General features: G+C 40.3%; 1 protein-coding gene across 3 annotated transcripts in view; it reads left to right on the top strand.

Moving 5' to 3' along the window:
• Fry (FRY microtubule binding protein) overlaps positions 1–21151 on the top strand; it is a 407101-nt gene that overhangs the window by 54221 nt on the left and 331729 nt on the right. The window lies entirely within an intron of this gene.

The raw sequence follows: 21151 nt of genomic DNA on the forward strand, positions 1-21151 counted from the left end.
TTAATGACTTTGAAAGGGAAGGGACTGGGGTTTAGACTACTTCACTCAAAGAAGACCTCTCTGCTTCCATGTCAACTAGTGTCTGCACCTGGATTTGTGGGCCAAAGACACCTGGGGACTCTAGTTAAGCACATTTTGCTCCAAATATAGGCACATGTAGGGCAGGGGTAGACATTCCTCCACTCACTTTCAGATTCCGAGCCCAGGCTGTGGGTCAGCCCACCTGTGTAGTCCTGTGCATAGTGATCTTTTTACCCGTAAGGGTGAGGGCGGGTTGAGGGGGAATCTATTAGTCATTGAGGCCCCCAAGTTTTTTTTTTCCTTGTTTTTTTTTTAAAGAGAGAATTTTAATATTTATTTTTTAGTTATCAGCGGACACAACATCTTTGTTTGTATGTGGTGCTGAGGATCGAACCCGGGCCGCACGCATGCCAGGCGAGTGCGCTACCGCTTGAGCCACATCCCCAGCCCCCAAGTTTCTTACATGTCAGTTAACTTCTTGTTTTTTACTCACCTCATTTAATTTAGACCTTTTTAATATAATTGTTCACAAGCAAATATTTGCAGAAAAACACTTAAATATTTTTCCATATATAAAAATTATAGTGTAAACTCATTTTTTTCCCTAAAGAATAAATAATGCCATATTCAGCATGTACAGTTAATCAAATAAATAGAAATTCAGATGCTTCTGAGCCCTGTTTTATACATGGTGCATTATGACTCACTGGAGGGGAATAATCAGCATTTTCAATGACATAGGAATGGAGTGGAGTAGAGTAGCATAGGAAATACAAGTGACTTATGCTTAGCCAGGGTTAGTGTGGCTGCATGAAACTCTCATTTCAGTCTTGTTGGCATATGCCTGTGTGTATATACGTGAGCTCACAAAATCACATGCACACAACAAAGAACATCCATTTGCATGTGTCCTGTGAGTCCTAAAGCTCTGGGTAAAAAATGTCTCTTCCTGGGCCACATTCAAGCAAAAATTGAGAGTTGCAGCTAGGCCCCCTCCAGCCCTGGCTGAGCTGCCTCCATCACTACTTCCTTAGCCGCTTTGGGTGCTGCTTCCCTTTCTCCAACTTCCAAATGCATTTTTCTTTTCTTAGAGCCAAATCATGCATTCCTGACTGGTTGTACCATCTTTGAGCCCTTGTTTTTTCATTCTTGAAAGATGACTTGAGGGGAAAATCAGAAATAGTGATAAGCAGACACTAGATAAATAGCATATCATCCTTCTCCTTTGAATATCATATTAAAAACAATTTCTGTTGCTATTTTTAAATGTTGCTCAACTTAATATGTACTTCTGCTTTTGAAAATGCATGCCTGTTACCACATGTAATGCATGGTAGTGGTTTGGTACGTTGCCCTGCTGAAGGTTTGACGATATCCATCTCCTTTGTGTTACTGGAGAAAGTCAGTATGGAGAGGCCTTCAAATACCTAGGCATGTTGCAGAATGGCCATTTTCACTACTGAATTTCTCATGTGGGATCCCAGGGAAATATAGCAATTCATGGTACCCTTGAATACACAATTGGATATTTACAAAAGGAGCAAATAGTAAAACTCCTAAAAGCACCAGGCAGGCACTCAAGTGTGTACTCCTGCTGTGAGCTGCTGGTAGCATGCACCAACAAAAGACTAGGAGGCCTCCTCTTAGATGCCAACCCTTATCTTAATGCCTGGTGCACTCGGAGAATGTCACTATCAGATATGGCAATTCATTTCCTTAAGACAGAACTCGGAGTTGAAAGAAGGTTAAATGAAAAGGAACACAGCAGTGCCAGGTTTCCAGCCCTTTCCTTTGTGCTTAAATATTAATAGATGCTTGGCATAAAAGCTCATGTAGCTTTGTAGACTCTCCAGTGGCAGCAGGGCTTCAGGTTGGATATGCACTGTTAATTCTTCATTTGGTTTTCTTTGGTTACTTAGCATACTTCTGCCTCCTGGGATGGTAGTGTGATAAACCAGTGTAGTTCAACAGGTAGTAGCTGGTGAAGATGACTCTACTGTGACCTGGATATCTTGTCATGTCTTCTGATCTACATAAAATATAAAAGAGCCAGGCATTTATATATACAGAAATAAATATATCATATATATATAATGTATAAATAAAGTAAGAATTCATTTTTAAAATGTTTTCACTTGTGGGGTGGAACCTGCCTGTAATTCCAGTGACTGGAATTACAGAGGAAGGAAGATGGCAAGTTTCAGGCCAGTCTGGACAATGTAGTAAGATCCTGTTGCAAAATAAAATAAAAACAGCTGGAAAGGTCATTCGGTAGAGTGCTTGCCTAGCATGTGCAAGGTCCTGGATTCAATCCCCAGTAGTGCCAATGTGTGTGTGGGTGTGTGAATGTATTTTTAAATATGTATGTATTTATGTGTGTGTGTGTAAGACAGTTTATTTTTAAAATATGTTCCATATCTTTATTCATAGAATCAAACAAAACTCCATTTGGCGGGGGAAGGGGGGAGGGATAAGCCTTGTGTTTTTTAATGCACTGAAAGTATTACATATCTGTAGCTAACTAACAGAGAGGATTTGGAGTGTTCCCAAATCCTAAAGAAATGATAAATGTTTGAGGTGATGTTTATACTAGTTACCCTGATCTGATCATTCCACATCATATACATGAATTGAACTATCACACTGTTTCCTGTAAATATGTACAATTATCATGTCCATTAAATTAAAAAAAATTAAAGAAAAAATTATCTAAAAGTAAGAACTGACATGCAAACATCCCTGAAACAAATTAATGTAAGAGGGGCCTATCTTACATGGGAGGGTGAGGCAGAAGGCTTGGATTCTATGCTCTGTACCAGCCTGAGGATCAAGCCCAGACTCTAATTTTTCAGAGACATAATTTCTTTTCTTTTTCTTTTTGGGTACTAGGATTGAACTCAGGGGCACTCGACCACTGAACCACAACCCCAGCTCTATTTTGTGTTTAGAGACAGTATCTCTCTGAGTTGCTTAGTACCTCACCGTTGCTGAGGCTGGCTTTAAACGTGCAATCCTCCTGTCTCAGCCCCCTGAGCTGCTGGGATTACAGGTATGAGCCACTGTGCCTGGCCTCTGAGAAAAAATGTCTATATCTATAAAGTATCTTTCAATGCAGCTCTGAGTGTACAGTGAGCTACTTAGATGGAGATGAGCACTGTGTCATCGTTTCTTTTTATCATTTTTTTTTTTTGCCTAGTTAGAAATATCACACAATCCACATAATTTTGCATGCAAGGTCATTCCACACTTTCCCTCTCCTAACACTGTTCTTGGTGGTGAATATCACAGAACTCTGCAAAGTTGCTTGGTGTGCTTGCTGTCAGGCTCCTCACCTCCTCCTGTGAGCCTTTGGTGCCACCACAGAACAGCTTATAAATTAGCTTTGCTAATCTTAGGCACATATCAATTATTCACCAGCCTGGCTCCTCCTGTACTTTATCTTATAGAATCCACCCACACCGTTGCCCCATCTTTCTAACTCTCAATCTGCAAGTGATATATTAATATTAGGTTTCTATGGCCTGACTTTATACTACACGTCAGCAGATTTCTTCTGCGTCTGCCTTTACTTATATGAAACTTTCTATGACGGTTAAGAAGCCAACACCTGGCTATTTCCTACTTTGCACTGTCAATTATACTTCATATCATACATCCGATATATCGTTTAGCTTTTAAAAGAGAGATTACAATGTATAAGCAAGAATTCCTGCTTAAGTTTATTTTCAACACTGTGTGCTGTTACCCATGTTGAATGAAATAGTATGAAGGGTGTTCCCTGCTCTTTTCAAATAGATGTAATTCAAAATCACACATACTACAGTTATTACTTTTTTTGCGTAGGAAGAAAATTCTGTGCAATATCAAGTTGCTGAGGCTTTCCCATGTAAACATGATTGATGATAAGTCCATGACTGTCAGAAAAAAGTCTTATGGACTTAAAGAAATTCATCCTATTTATAATTTTCCCTCTATTTTTACCATGGATACAAGCAAAGGAAGCAGAACTATCTGAGGCAGGGAACCACATGATGTCATTAATTGGCTCTCCTGACAGGGTTGATAATTATCCTCTGAATGCCTTACATAAAAGATCTGATGGCTCCTAGACAAAATCAAGGCAGCTCAGAAAAGGAGACTGAAATTATAATGTGAAGTCTCTCTCTCTCTCTTTTCTTTTGATACTGGGGCCTTGCACCTGCTAAGCAGTTAATCTACCACAGCTATATCCACAGCCCTTTTTATTTTATTTTGAGACAGGGTCTCACTGTCATCCAGGCTGGTCTTAAACTTGCAATCCTCCTATCCAGCCTTCTGAGTAGCTGAGAATACAGGTGTATGCTACCACCCCCAGCTAGATAAGTAATGTTTTTACAGAGATGTCAGAACAATAAAATTAGTCATACTCCTTATTTGTTAAATATCTAAAACGGACCATGAGGTCTGCCCCCCCAGTCATCTTGCTATTGATTAGTGCAGGGGTGGAAGAGAGTAAATCAACCATAATAAGAATCCTTTCATAGTCTGAGTAATTAAGAATTGGAATTAACAACAATTAAAAAACAAACAAGCTAAGGCTTAAGAAAATCAAGGATCCAGTGAAGGAAATCAATACCACTGAGGTTGGACGATGTACAACATTTTGCCCATAATCTGACATATTTCACACAGCAGATATATTGTTGGGTATATCTCCATGTCTTATAACAATGTCAGAGGGTACTCTGCTCCTGCAAAGGTCACATTGTATTAAATAAAATATTTTCAGACATTTGTTCTTAATTTCATGAATTAAGAAATTGTTGTTTTTGACAATATTTATCCAAATCTTTCCATTTCTTAAGATTTTGTTGGCAAGAAACTTCCATTTGTTTAATAAACTTTTATTAAGCATTATTATATGCTAGTAACTATGTTATGGCTAGGGCTATTGATCTCAGTGTGTCATAGTGCTTGATATTTAGTGAATAATTGCATAAAAGATGAATAAAACACATAACATCACCAACTCACACTCTAACTCACAAGATGGCGGAGAAAGACATGAACAGAAAATCACAGTGAAACTAACTGAAGGGCAGTAAAAGCAATTAAGAAGTTCTGTAAGGGCTGAGGTTGTGGCTCAGTGGTAGAGTGCTTATCTCACGCATGCGAGGCACTGGGTTCGATTCTCAGCACCACATACAAATAAATAAATAAAATAAAAAATGTCATAACAACCAATAAAATTATTTTTTAAAGAAGTCCTGTAAGAGTGAGTGGCAAGTGAAAACACCTCCAGAAGATAATAAAGTTAAGGGATACAATTATTAATATTTATATTTACAAATACTCAAAAGTCACAGCAAATTTTGCGGGGAAGAAAATAAAGTGAGATGTGCTTAATATGATTTACCCAGAAACAAAAATAGATTAAGAATTTGCGTTTCTAAGCAGTCTTAATTCCCAGTATTTTTTAAAATAAAGGATAGAAGCACTGTGTTTAATCAACCATTTAGCCACAGTAAATTACATGTCTTTTTGTTATGTAGATGAAGCCTCCGACCATCTGGAACACATTTCATATGACATGCTATTACTCACCAAGGTAGAGGTACTCACCTTTGTCATTCTTGCTGTATCTACACCTATTCAAAAAGTTGAATAGCTTACAGGGTGTAGAATTGAGATTAAGTTGGGATGGGCATTTATTTTTCCTTTTTTATTTTTTTTTGTACCAGGGATGGAACCCCGGGGCACTTAACCACTAGGCCACATCCTCAGCCCTTTCTATTTTTTATTTTGAGAAAGGGTCTTACTAGGTTGCTTACAACCTTGATAAATTGCTGAAGCTATCTTTGAACTTGTGATTCTCCTGCCTCAGCCTCCTGAGCTGCTGGGATTACAGGAATGCGCCACCATGCCTGACTGGGATAGGCATTTTTGAGATAATTTTTGGAAATACTTGGGGTTTCTTGGTGGTTCGTTTGGGAAGCACAGAGAGAATGTATTTTATTCTTTGCTCTTTTTCTTATTTTGAATTGTCCAGAAGCAGGTATACAGAATAGAAGCCTAGTATTGATCTTTTAGTACTTGAAGACAAGTCCTTTCTATAGGAAGTGTTTCACCGATAGCAGCTATTTTTACTTGAGTTTCAACAAAATGCACAAATTGATATTTGTTTTATTACTTAGGCTTTATTTATAACAGTGTTGACCACAACTATTCACTATTTGGTTTTTTTATTGTTATTGTTTTTGCAAATATCTAGGATTTTAAACAGGTCTAGCTTTAAATATAGATCCCAGCTAAACAACCAAGTGATTTTGTGCAGTTTACCTAACCTCTTTTAAGTGGGGACTCCAATGTTCCCACATCTAAAATGAAAATAATAATGTTTTTTGGGGGGGAATAAAGAAACTAATTGATCCCTCTGGTATGTGTAGCATAATGTCTTGCAGGTGGCATGCGCTAATAAAGTGAGTGGCAGGGCTTGCACTGAGCAAGGCCCCTGAAATTGTGCAGTGTACAACTTGCACGACTCTTGATGTCAGCCCTGGTTGATTATTTTTGTTATTTTTCTCTGGGAAAAAGTGGTCTGAGACCCCAACATTTGATATTCCTAAGGCTTTTAGGTTGAGACTTTGTGTTAGAAATTCTGACTCCTTGGTTTCACTTAGTAGAACCTTGAGAAATCAACCACAGTCACGCACTGCTTATTGTTGTGGTTAATGATGGATCTCACCTATGAGGATGTACACCCGAGAGCCTCGGCCTGTAGTCAGCTGTACCATGTAGCTTTGTGCAATTGCACACTATGATGTTGGCAAATGCCGAAATCACCTAGTGACACATTTTTCAGAAGGCCGCCCTATTGTTAAGTGACACTGGACTGTATTGAAGGTGTTCAGGGGTAGGATTGATGTGAACTGGAGCCATCAGAGAAACTTTTCTAAAGATCTGGTGCTTGGAGAATGGGCAGGAGAAAGGGATATTTAAATTAAGGAAAAGGGTTTTGTGCCTTGGAGTCAAAGTTTAAATGGGGTTTAGTGCTAAATTTGAAGCAAAAGGGACTATTATGTCATTTTGACTGGAAGAAAATCAGAAAGAACCCACCTCTTAGAACCCCACTTGAGGAATGGGGTTCCAGCCTCCTTATAAGGGGAGCCCTTCCCCATATCATTCCTGGACCCTCCATTCTGAAAGTCTTTTCCTTCAGAGGTGCACATCCAAGGTGACGTCATCTATGGAGCCAGGCTCACAGCCCCTCATCCTTGTGTCCCCATGAGGGGCTCCGGAGGCTACACTCTCCCTGACTCTGACAGAGCTGGGTTAGAGTGCGCCATGGCCGAGAAGAAGCAGTACTGTCTGTGGCTCACCCCTCCGCCCTGGGAGCCAGAGCCAGTTTCCCAGCCTGGAATGAAGCAACCTTAACTAAGGACCCCCCTGGGACCGCTGGGAGCTGAAAACCACAGCAGAGATTTGTCCCGACAGCCATGGCTCTCAGACAACAAGGAGAGATAATTTTAGACCACAAACTTTGACCTCTTGAATAGAAGGAGAATGACGTAAATAGAGGAAAAACAAAGTGCACGGAACTCATAACAAGTAGAAAAATGGTAGGATTTCAACTGCTAGGTTTTAAGACGTGACACAGTTTTAAAGATTTTCAAAAAACTCACATTGGCGAGTTTAAAGCTTAACCTTGCTATCATTCCTTTTGTTTTATTTGGAGTGCTACATGGGTTAGGAGCTGGTTAAAGTTATATGCCACTGTGACATCTATTATTTATTTACATTTTGCTTTGCACAGATGGTACATAGTGTCCTAATGCCTCACCCTTAGTGTGTTAGTTTCCTATATCTGCTGTGACAAATTATCACAATTATTTAGTGATGTAAAGCAACACAGATTATTCTTTCATAGTTCTACAGGTCACAAGTCTAAACTGGGTCAGTCTGGTTGTGTTTCTTCTAGAAATTCTAGGGGAGAAGCCTTACCTTGACTTCTCCAACTCCTGGAGGCTGTCTCCCGTGCTAGGCTCCTGGCCCTGTACTCTGTCCTCTGTTTACCTGGCCACATCTCCCTCTTGACTCTGGCCCTCTTGTCTCCCTCTTAAAAGGACCTTTGTGATTATACTTAGGACCCTCTCAGGTGCTCTCCCCATCTCAAGGCCTTAACTTAATCTCTGCAAAGTCCTTTTAGCCATCTTAGGTAATTCATTCATAGGTTCCAGGGATTCGGATATGGACATCCTTGAGGAGCTGATATTCAGCCTACCACAGTCAGGCCTCACAATGCGTTAGACCAACAACTGAGAGCAAAATCAAGTGGTAGAAAAAATGTGAAAATGTTGGAACTGGAAAGTTATGCAAGGTCAGAGTGTCCTTGTCCAGAATCTTGTAGTTGAAAGCATTATCTGTGTGACAAATGAAAATATATTTGGATATTGTGTTCAGGAAGGGGGGCTTCTCCCTGGACTTGCTTATAAATATTTGTATATGTGGTCCAGACCCTGGTCATCACTCATTCTGCTGTGTTTGTTCCATTATCCAAGGTAACCAAGGGCCCGCTACCCACTGGATGCCGCCATCCAGGCCAGGCAAACCACATTCATGCCAGCTCATTTCCTCTGGGCATACATTGTGTCTTTGTCTTATATTTAGCATATAAATTGGTTGTCAGCCTGTCTCAGAGCAGTAACATGACCTTGCAGCTTAGCATATCACATCCTTTAAAGGACAATAATGTTTTCCTGGCTTTCCCTTGTGGCTCATGGAACAAGATGGTGTGGAAAGCAGTGGGAAGAACAGTCACAAAAGATAACAGCCCTTCAGTTAGAAGCTGAGATAGCAGATGGCACCCTTGCTGTTTGCAACAGAAAAGGTCCCCTTTGGGAGATTGACAGTGGCCAAGGGGGCTGTGTGCAGAGTTCCTGCATTGATGGAGATGGAAGGACTCTCTGTAGAAGTGCCACATCGAGGGGTGAAGAATGGGGGCACCTGCTGATCTTGGGATCTGGTAGGTTGGGAGTGGCTTCATGATGCTCAGTACAGATCCTTAGATGCTGCTGAGGTTGGGGGGAGGTCACGCTGTCCTCACGCTGGGGGTGCTGTGCCAGGCTTCTCTATACCTACCTCTCCATCCCTAGCTTTGCCCACCCTGTGGCCCAGGAGAGAGCCAAGCTGCCCCTGGCCTTGTCTCTCAGTGAACGATGGGAAAACCACGTGTCACATACCCCCCAGGGCATAAGCGAGACTTGTTGATGCCCACTTAAAACTCAAATTCATTGAGAATTCACTGAGGTGCCAGAAACTACTATTAGTTCTTTACATAAGTTGGCATTTAATCCTCAGGACTATGTATTGGAAATGCTCCTCTAATTTTATAGAAAATGGACACAAAGTGATTAAGTAATGTGCCCAAAGCCACCAGCTGGTGGTGCTGAAATTGTGTTAAACCCAGACCGGCTGAAGCAGAAGCCCACACTTGATCTCTCACTATACCCCAAGATAAGATGCCAAATGCACTTGAGTAAAGATTTTTAAGAAAATTCTAATAATAATGTAAACACAGGGTTTTACATATGTGAATTCATTTAATCCTTAGAGAACCTGAGGTAATAAATAAATAAAGTTTACTGGAAACAGGCAAAGAAAAAGAAAAAAGAGAGAACCTGAGGAACATCTGGTTATTACTGATGTTTAGACAGAGGCATAGGAGGGGCTGAACAACTGTCCCAGGAAGTAGCAGAACTAGGATCTGAAGTCAGGCAGCCCACCTTTGTGTTCCAAAAGGGAAAAATGCTGTCACTGAGACACAGAGATAACGCCCAAGTTGTATGCTTGAACAATGGAACTGATTAAGATTGTGGAGGGCACTGTAATTAGTTCAACACAGAAATAAATCCAGGAAGAATAAAGGAATAAAGTCTCTTTCATGTCCTTAGGGAGTTTGTAGCTGTGGAGAGATGGCATAGACATGGTCAATTATAAACTCAGATGAATTTTGAGACTCAGAAGAAATGATGGTCAGAGAAGGGGGTTCTGGTGCTTCGGAGACTTGCCTTCTAAAGAGATAGGTAGGTGCCACCCACCCACAGGATTTTCCCCTCAAATTTCATCAGTTACCTGTGCATGCACTGGGTACCCTCCTGTTCATGATGCTTGTGTATACCACCTTCCACAGGAAATACAAGCCTAAGGACCTGTGGGAGGTGATGAGCTACTGGCTTACCTGTGAATAAGGCAAGATATTTGGCTTGAGGAGGAAAGTGACCCAGGCATAGGACCATAAATGACAATGAATGGAGGCAGACAGAACCAGGCAGAGCTACCCAGTGGCAAAGCACGAGATGGGCAGTGAGATAAATGATGTTAAATAAGCTTAGGATGGATAAGGGAGGTGGAAAAATTAACATACTGAAGACTCTACAACCTTTCTTCAGGGTTTACATTTTTCTTTAGGACCCTCATCCTTAATTCCAATCTATAATGAACACAGTTATGGTGAGATTTTGGTTGTATTTTTATTGCATTATGACCAGACATGTGATTTGTGATGAGAAAGGTGTTTATCAAAGAAAAAAGGTCCCCATATGGCGGCTTCTAAGAACCCAGATTAATCTTACAGTTTGTTAGATCAGAAGTCCACCATGAACCTTACTGACCCAAGCAGGGGTACTTGGGGTACTCCACAGGGGATCTGTCATCTGGCTTCTTCCACCTTCCAGAGGCTGCCCACTGTCCTTGCTGCCAGACTCAGTGCTTCTCATGCTGCTTGCCATCCCTCTAGCTCTGTCGTCATAATCACATCTTATCCCTTTCTGTTTTTAATATATGGATCTTGAAAGTGTTGGGACCCTGCCATTCTCTTCCCAATGGTGTCACCAGTGGTGGCTGCCTTTCAGCTACTGAGTATAACTCAGTATACCTGAGGATGTAGTAACAGCGATCAAGGGGGGAGGTGGTAGACATGTTGCCAGGACTCAGAAGCATGTGCAGGTGTGACAATATAGAGGTTAAAGCAGAGAGAAGGTGGAGCACCAGGAAGTATGTCCTGGTGAGTCTGAATTTTCTATTAAGAACATTTTAAACATTGTGCTTATATGGGGTTGTGGCTCAGTGGTAGAGTGCTCACCCGTGTGAGAGGCATTGGGTTCAATTCTTAGCACTTCATATAAATGAATAAATAAATAAATAAAGGCCATCAACAACTAAAAAAAAAATCTAAATTGTGCTTGTCAAATGAATTTATGCTTCTAGAAAAAATATATGGTTTTTATTATTCAGAGCAAGCAATTCATGATTCTGTTATGAACAGATAGTTATTAACCTAGGCAGCACGACATAGACATTGAAAAAAATTTTTTTTTAGAAAAATCTGCATTCTATTAGACATGTAGAAATTATATTCCCCGTTATTTACTTCCCATCTCTCTATTATACTCCACATTACAATTTGGTGGGAATAGAAAAGTTGATCTGTATCACATAGAAATGTGAACCTGGCAGCAAAACAGGTTTCCATTAAAAATAGAGAAAAGTGGACCAAAAGAAGAGGCAGAAAGGTTTTATTACATTTATTTTTGTCCATTTCTGTAATTTTTCCTGTTTTATTTTAAAACCCTGGTCACATGGTGCCAGAATTTATATTTATGGTTAAATAAATATATCCATCAGACCCAAGTTTATATAAAGAAAATAATGCTTGTCTCGGGTAGAGAGGTATTTTTAAATCTTCATATTTTTATATTGGTTTAGTAGCTTTAGGCTATCTTCCCCGACCCCCAGGCTCTCAGTTCTGATTTTCTCACTTCCTGTCTAGCATTGGACTTTGTCAATGTGCCTGTCCGTACAGGACATCCTCACCCCTTCATTGTTCTTTAATTCTGTTCTTGCCTTTCTGTCTTACCCACATGTAGTCTCAGACTTTCTCTGATGAATGACTCAATAGTTAAGAGAAACCAAGCAAAACGTCACCCTTGAAGTAAATTACTGGCCTAGTTTATGTGCCAAGTCACTTTTAGAATTCCATAATTATTTTTTAATCAGGTACATCAGTGAATTTTTAAATACCAATAAGCAATATGAAAAGGCTCATGTTTACATGCTTTTCAAAATGAAGTATTGCCATGGCCTGAGGTTTGAACTTTCTAGTAAAGAGCATTATTGATTCTTTGTTACTGCCTCAATCATCCTGTGGGGTAATACCTCCAAATCACAGGAAGATGACTGGGTTTGGGTTAGTAGTTAAAGAAGAGGAAGGGGAGTCTTCTCAAGACCAAATCCTAATACAAACTGTTTGAGATATATTTGTTACAGTCAAGTTTCAGTCTTGACTTAATGTGATTGAAAGCTCTGTGCTGAGGATTCTGGGTCTTTGATCAATTAGTAATGGGTGCAGAATTTGGATTGTAAGCATACATACCACATATTTCTATTCTTAATAAATCTACATGAAGTAACAGATTTTTAAAAAACAAAAACAAAAACAAAAAAGCACCATGACTTTGTGGAAGTAAAGAACTTGGTCTCCAACCAGGTCATGTGGGTCAAAATTATCACTGCATCTTTATCTAGTTGTATAATACTGGGAAATCTGGTTAACCCTTCTGCAATCCAGGAAATGGATATAATACCTGTATTACATGATAGTATAATATAATTCCTAAACATCAGTAATTAATCAGAACAATACATACAAGGCACATAGGCCCTGTAGAGCCTTTATAAGTGGTAGATGTGCTAGTTATTTCCATTTTATCATCTCACACTCATCTTCAAAAAAAAAAAAAAAAAGTCTTTAGATCATGAGGCTCCTGTGGGAAGGAGGGGTACCCAAGCTAAGTCAATCACATTATACTCATCCCAAGCCACTTGGGGATAAGCTTCTTTTCCAATCAGAACAACCAAGTCCTTCCCTGGGAAATTCAGCTGGGGAAAGAGACAATTTCTATCAGTTAGCATGTGGTCCCAGAGCCAGGGGTCCTGCTCCATGTGGCAGCCTGTCTACAGTAGAAAGAATAAAATCCAAGTGCAGCATCTTAGAGTCTAGTTCCAGAGAGTGAAAACTTCATCCCAAGGCCTGGGTGTTTGGTCATCTTTTCCCTCAATTTTTTTAAGCTCCATCTTCCATCCCAACTCCTTCTATGTTCACTTTGAGCTATAGATTTCTAATCTTTAACTTTAGACTAGATCCGGACTCCGAACAGTTCTAATATGGTAATTATAATTATGTCTATTTTTTAAGAAGCTAGTTTTCTGTAGATCTATTATTTGATTATATCATCGTTTCTCTCTTAATATTTTTCCTGTGTTCCCAGTACAAGGAAGCCTCCAAATTCAAAATAACTGTCAAAGACTTTTCTTATAAGCATGTCATGTTAAGCAACTAAGCTGTAAATATTTAGGGATGATTATATATTAGGATGATTTGTTTCTTGCAGTGGATAAAATTTACTTCCTAAAATAGGCATTATTAAATGGTCCATTAAAAATTTGGTACCATATGGTGCAAACAGAACCACCATCCTTACCTTAGACCTGGTCAGGAAAGTTAGCTCTTCACAAAGAAAGCTGCACCCACCGGTGTGACACAGGGACACCTCCGCCAAATGCTTCAGCCTGCTGGAAGCCAGAAGAGCACTCAGGGCGTTGTCAGAACAGGGTGTTGGACTCCATCATCCTCAGCACCTTCCTCTCACTGTCTGGCCATGACTGGTCATCCAGAAATGTTAGTTTGACTGAACAGAACCACAGATAGAGGGAACAGCAGATTGCACTAATGCATCTTGCCCTGAATCACGCCCCAGCAACTGCCCCTCCCTTTTGAGCATCGTTCCGCCTTAAAGCACTTACCTTTCTATACTCAAGCATGCTGTTCTCAGCTATCCTAATAAAGGATCTCATCTCATCTCACATTTCATTGTAGATTAAGGAGAATGATTTTTCTATCAGCTACGTGGAAGAATCAAATTCGTTGCTTTCAGCTGACAACTCATAGAAAGAAAAAGAGTCCCTTGCCCTTAAAAAATTCACAATGTTATTTTAGAAGCTCATGCATGAGAAGTGGTTAGAAAATCGCAAATGCACCAACTCTCTTCATTAGGAAAACTGAACAAGAGGGAGCCACAGAAGAGCCCTTTTCTTTTCCATCTTCCTCATCACACAGTTAACCACGCGTGGACCAAATATTTGTTCACTAATTTGTACTTGGACTCAATGCCTTGCAGTCTATTATACCAATTCAGCTATTATGTTTTAGTTATTTCACTTTGGTCGATTATTCTGAATAATGTGTTGATTAAAAGAATAATTTTATTATTTATAAACACTTCATGTTCTTAATTTACATTATGGTTTTATAATTATATCTAGGTTCCTAGATGTCCATTAAATCCTTACTTGATGCTTGATAACTGAATATGGAATTGGAAAGTGAAGACTTTCAGAGCCTGAGAGTCTAGTGGGAAACACAGGATGAGCTCCAAGATGTCTATAATTTCCCAAAGAGCATTCAAATTAATAATTTAATAATCTTCACTTTAAAGCCACACTAGATGACATTACTCGCTGTGACTGAAATGACTCTGCCCCCCGAACACAGAGAAAGAGCCTGCAGTTCAGTCACACTGAGTGAGTAGAATGTTCTGAGCAGGAGTGTGATCTGGTTCACACAATTGCATGAGCTGGAAGGCTTCACTCCAAGATCTTTGTTTGAAGACACACCAAGGTCTTTGTTTTGAAGACGCACAATAAGCTGCCTCCTGTGGTCACACCCTGAACCAGCAGAGAGCTGTACCTCAGATCCTCAGACCTCTGGTCTGCACAACAACAAGGATTGAATAAGATGAGCCTAGCATGAAACCTGTCCCATGGGCTGTCTTGAAGCCCCACGCTGTGCTGTGGAGGAGGAAACAGGAGGTCTGGCTGTGGTCTCTAGCACTTTCTCAGGCATCGCATGCACCTAGGAGCACCCTTCAGCCTTGCTGAGCCTCATCCTTTTCATCTGTAGGTTGAAAGCAACCCCCCATGAAGCAGATTTGAGTGTCCGGGGAGCAGTGTGTGTAGAAATATTTTTTAAATCATGATGCTCCATGTAAACGTGAGGCATTGTTATTTTTGTTGTTGAGACTTCTGTTGAGGATCAGTTATGTGGACTTTCTGGTATGAGAAGATGTCAGTTGATGCTGCTTCTCACTCTCCAGACAGACCGCATTCCCCCTTGAATGTGTATCTTCCTTTCTAAATAAACCTCTATGCCAAAAAAAAAAAAAAAGAAAAAGAAAGAAAGAAAGAAAGAAAAGAAGAAGTTGTAGTAGTTGAGGAAATTTGGGATATACACCTGATTTTACTCTACACTTACTGAGGGCTGCGATTTGAAAATATTTTACAGTAAAGACTGCTTTTAAAAGGAGCTTTCAAAAGAAGTATATATATATTTTTAAGGCTGTCCATCCAGAGCCTCAAGAAAAACATTGGAAAATCTCCTGATCATTTCTTAGGGCTTAATTTTTTGTTATTTTCACTAAAAACTGATGTGATTCTGCAATCTGTGTATGGGGTGAAGGTGGGAGTTCATAACCCACTTGAATCAAAGTGTGGAATATGATATGTCAAGAAATTTGTAATGTTTTGAACAACCCACAATAAAAAATTAAAAAAAAAAAAAAACAAGTGTATTAACTAACATTTTTTCATTTCAAACTGAATTTTCAACTCTTTCTTATGTTCCTGCTCAAATTTGGCCGCTTTGAGTAAACATCCACTAAGGTAAATGGGAGAGTTGATTCTCTTACCAGTAAATATGGCGAACACATGTTGTTGCTGATTGGTACTCGACTAGGCATTTGGGAAGGTAGCTGCAGCCGGGTAGTTTCAATGGTCACAACTGGGCTACAGCAGCTCACAACTGGGCTACCTCAGAGGGGACGTCTTCCTGGGTTCCAAGAGAAGAAAGGAGCAACCACTGCTTCTCAAATCAGGGCTCCATGAAATGGAATTTTCCCGGGCTTTGAATGTGGAAATTGTCCAACCTCCAATGACAATTGTTTAAATAAAAATAGAATAAGAATTCTTGGGTGGGACACAAATGTGCCTTGCCTACAACAAGATTCAATAGTAAGTGTACACAGAGTCTATCCTATTTTTCTGTAGTGAAAGGAGAATGGCGTATCATTTGAATCACTGAACTGCAGAGAAAAGAAATCACTCAACTTGGTTAAATTTCTTATTAGGAAAAAATGTTTTCTACAGAGGGTAACAGTTACTGGATTTTAATTTTACCTCTTTTTACTGCATTGAATGCCCTTGATGTTGAATAAAACAAAGTAGGAAAGAAGGCAAAAGGCAGACTTTTGATAAAGCCAACTTTCAGTGTGTGTATTAGAAGGCTAGAAATACTTCAGTACCTATTTAGGTGGTTTGGTTATAGAAATAAGACATGAGCTAAGAGATTATGTATGAGTACCATGGTGGTTTAGCAGATTCCCTCCTCTGTTCATCTGGCAATCTTGCCGGGTTCCCTTCTCTTCATATCTTACCAAGACACCTTGTAAGAGCTAACCATGCGACCTCCACACTTCCTTCCCTTGTTCTGTGGTTGCCATCCCCTCCCAACCTCCACACAGTTCTCTACTCCATATCCTTTGCTGGCCGCTCCTCCCTCACCCAGACACTCAGTGCTGAGTGCCCCAAGATGCTGTTCCCACCTCCCCTCCTCTTCATTACTTGCACACACCAACTCCATATGCTAACAAATCCAAATCCATCGCTCTGGTCCTGATAGTTCCCTAAATTCTTCAACTCATTTTCTAAATGCCTCTGCATAGAGATCTTGGAGGCATCTCAGTCTTAACGTGGCCAAAACAAAAACTGACTTTGTATCAGTTCCTCCCCCAGTTTTCCTATTTCAGTGGACAGCACCATCATCCAACACCAAGACAAGACATCTGAGGCTTATCCTTCATTACTTTCTGACTTCACCCATCACATTCAGTCCTTCCTATCCAACCTGCCTCCCAAACTGATCCCACTCCAGTTACTCTTTTCTATTTCCATTATTGACACTCCAGACCAAGTCGCCATTGTCTCTGACTCTCCCCTGTGGCAGTAGCTCCCCAGTTTTGTCACCTTGTTCTTATTCTGGTATCCCTTCAGTCACTTCTCTACCCAGCAGGCACAGTGACATTTGTGGCTCAGAGCGTATCAGGGATTGAACTCAGGGGCACTCAACCACTGAGCCACATCCCAGCCCTATTTTGTATTTTATTTAGAGACAGGGTCTCACTGAGTTGCTTAGCGCCTCACTCTTGCTGAGGCTGGCTTTGAACCCACGATCCTCCTACCTCAGCCTCCTGAACCGTTGGGATAACAGGTGTGTACCACTGTGCCCAGCCATAGTGACATTTTAAAATCATAAATTATTGTGTCATTCCCTTCTTCCTCCGTTGACAGTTCCCCACACAGGCATCTCCTCTCACTTGCAGTGAAATCCAGACTCTGTCCTGGCTTACAAAGCCCCAACATCACTGGGCCCTGCCTACTTCTCCCATATCACTTGGTATCACTGTCCTTTTCACACTCCAGCCATACCAGTTTATATTTTATTTCTCTAGCCCATCAAGCACCATCCTGCCAGAGAGCCTGTGCATATGCTTTTTCTGGGCTGAGAGCTCTTACCCCCAATCTGTGCATGGCTGGATCCTTCTGGAACATTCTTGCCTCAGCCTACGTATTTCTTCCAGGATGTCTCCCAGAAACCTCATCTGAAGTAGTCACTGTTCAACAGTTGCTGTGCTTTCATTCTCCATGCATTACTTTGACAACCTGACATTTCTTATCAGTTTGTCAGTTTGGGTCTGTATGTGTGTGTGTGCACAAACTACACTATGAGCTGTCTCTGAGCAGGGACATATGGGTCTTATGCACCTCAGTAACCCCAGTGCTTAGAACAGCACTGATAGTAGGTGCTCAGAAAACAAATGAACAAAGCATGCTAAGCAACAGGAAGATCTCTTAATGGGAAGTGATGACTTTTGATTGTTTTATTTCAAAGCAAAGCCTTGACTGATTTAGCTAAATTCCTGAGGACTAATCAAGAAAATAAAATCAAAACCTATTATCATTTGGCTGATTCAGCTCCTTGGAGACCTCTTTTTTTCTGCATTGGTAATCCAGACCTCCATAAGGAGGACACACCATGGCAGGGCGCATCTCATCCATTTCTGAGGCATGGAAGTTAATGACCTACTGGGGCCTCCCTGGTTCCTGTGATAAGACTGCAGCCATGAATTTGGCAGAAGCAGAAAACTTGCAGTGCTAAGGACTACTCCAGTGGATGGCCCCGATTTCTCCCTATTCTTCCCAGCACTTTAGTGATGCAAGATGAACTCTAAAGCACAGCATGTGCCCCGTGGTGGGATCCATTCTCAGTCAACCAGGCCACAGACTGTCACCTGTGTGGCTGCACCTCCTGTGTGCACTTCCTGTCCCTCTCCGCCAAGCCCCACCCTTTCCCTAAGGAGGGGGCTAAGGCCAAGCCACTGACCCATTTAGAGCTTGGGGATTAGGAACTTTTTATTTGTCATCAAAGCACTATTTATGGCATTCTAATCTTGTGACACTTATGACTGTGGTAGGAGTACAGAGCTTCGAGAAGAATACAGAACGTTTCGTGTTTTGATTTATTTTGGGGGGAGTTCATATTGAAAATAATTTTGTCTTTTTCTTGAGCTCCGCTCATCTCTGGCCAGTCCCCCATCTTCCTCTCTCACTTCACACTGCACAACGCCACCGTGTAGTTTTCCTCTGTTTTGACCCCACCCTTCCTGTTGCTAAGCAGATGAACTGGATTGCATAAATCATGGATTTCTCAGCTGTGACAGTGAAAAAGACAGGAGAACAGGAGCCAGAAACGGGGACAACGGCCTCTAGCACTTGGGGCCTCTAGCACTTGGGGCTTAGGATTGGACCACAAAAAGAGTCAAAAGGCAGTAGGTGAAGTTCTCAGACAAAGGTGGATTTATAATGTTGCCAACCAGGAGGATTTGGAAACAGAACAAAGCACACCCTTCCCACATCCTAATTTTCTTTCCATATAGTTTCAGAAAGACTTGAGCAAGCACATTCTCCTTCCATCATATTTATTTATTGAAATTTTTTCTCCATTATGAAAGTAATTTCATATCATGACCAAAAGAAAAAGGATAAGGGAAATTATAGAAGAAGAAAAATGACATATTATTCCACTACTTTAAGGCAATACCTATTAACATTTGTTTATTTCCTTTGGAGACTTGAACTCATCGTGTATTAGAGTGAATTTATTTAGTTTTGGTTGTGTCTTTGGTTTTTCACATACTTTAATCATTATCTTAGAATATTTTCAGAATTTCAGTTATTATTTGAATATTTCAAGTTTCTTTGACTCACAAATACAGAAAGTCAGTTGTAAATCTGTGTATTTTAAATGCATATTTGCATTTCTGACTCACAAAATAGGGCTAATGTCACTTGACAATAAGTTTTCACTCCTCTCCTTTATTCAACTTATTTTTAATGAACCAAGTTTAGTAATGAGAGGTCTCCATCAAACAGTCTGCTTTCATCAAATCACCTGTGGCTTCCCATGGACATTTCCCACGAAACAAGCATTAAACAGGATTCTCGAAATTTCCTTTGGAGCCCTCAAGTTTACCAACTCCATTCACCTGTGCGGCTGTAGGAAGCCTAACGCCCTCTGTGCTCTCCAGAGCCCTTGTGTGGAGGCACTACTGGCCTATCATCTGGCTGGGAGGTGTTGTGAGAGCGTCAAGTTCGTTTCCTTTGATGAGACATTCCCCTGCAGACACATTAGTGGTTTCCCCAAGTGACACTTTGCGAATAGCTATAGACACTCAATAAGCTCAAAAAGGCATGCTACCAGTAGGACACCAGAGGGTGCTAGAGTAATGTCACAATGAGCCTCTGCTTTCCCTGCTCTCTACCATTAAAAAACTAAATAAAGCTTTTTAAAAAATAATGCACTGCCTTATCTTCAAATGAACACGCTCATTTGAAGTTTTACATTGCAGCTTGATGTAAGCCTCAGACACTAGTCATTGTTCATCATCTGATCAGCAACATCTCAGAAGGAAATCTTTTCTTCCCTTACAGACTTTTAAAAAAGAAATTCCAACTGTGGTCTCTTGGTAGACAGTTTTTTTTTTTCAAAAAAAAAAAAAGAAAAACATTTTCATTATCTCAAGGTAGTATCTTTGCCCTTTTCAAAGAATGTTTGGTAGTTCAAGTCTGCTAGATATTAAAGAAATAAATTATTTCCAAATTTACTTTTAGAAACATGGATTTGATCATTTGATCATTATATACCTACTATTAAATTTAAAATGAAACATGAGTATATCCGAATAAAGTAGTAGAGCTAGAAAAGCAAGGATAGTTAGTTAGAAAATTACGTTGGCGTTTATTTATAAACAGCCACAGTATTTTAATCAGGTTTTATTTTTCAGTGTTAAACTATCTTGAAAACTAGTTTCAAGACTATTTTCATCCAACATAATTTACTTAAATGTACGTAATAGGTGCCTAATATTGATATGCCTAAAATTATCTTTTGAGCCATCCCTGCCTCAATGGGCTGGCAATAAACTTGAAGAGATGACAGAGTCACATGACTTTTTAAATAATTGAAGAGGTAAGTAAAACGTGCCAAACACACGAGACTTGCAAATGCGTATGAGATAAAATATTGCATATTTTTCAAGATGGTGTTACTACAGCATTGTAGGTTAAGTGGAGGAATGAGTTATGCTTGAAACATGGGGAGGACTTAGTTAGGCAGAGAACAGACGGTTGAAGATAATCTCATGGCCAGAAAGGGACAGCGGGCAGAAGTACCCAGCCCAGCAATACACCAAACCCTATCTCCTCACCTCTCCACAGGGAGGTCCCAATCCAAAATCAGGCATGTCATTGTTTGTATATTATTTCTTTGTTTTAAACGCTGTGATTTATTTGGGCTTGGAGTTTAGGGTTTGTTTATTGTAGTAGTGGTACTTTTACCAGAAACAACAACAAAAAAATGACCGTCTTTAAGGTGGCATTTCCTTCCTCATCTCTGATACGACCAGTACGGTCATTTTCCCTGGGC

Source organism: Marmota monax, unplaced genomic scaffold, assembly GCF_021218885.2.
Source record: "Marmota monax isolate L192 unplaced genomic scaffold, Marmota_monax_Labrador192_F-V1.1 WCK01_AAM20220418_F8-fsc00011, whole genome shotgun sequence".
NCBI classification, from domain to species: domain Eukaryota; kingdom Metazoa; phylum Chordata; class Mammalia; order Rodentia; family Sciuridae; genus Marmota; species Marmota monax.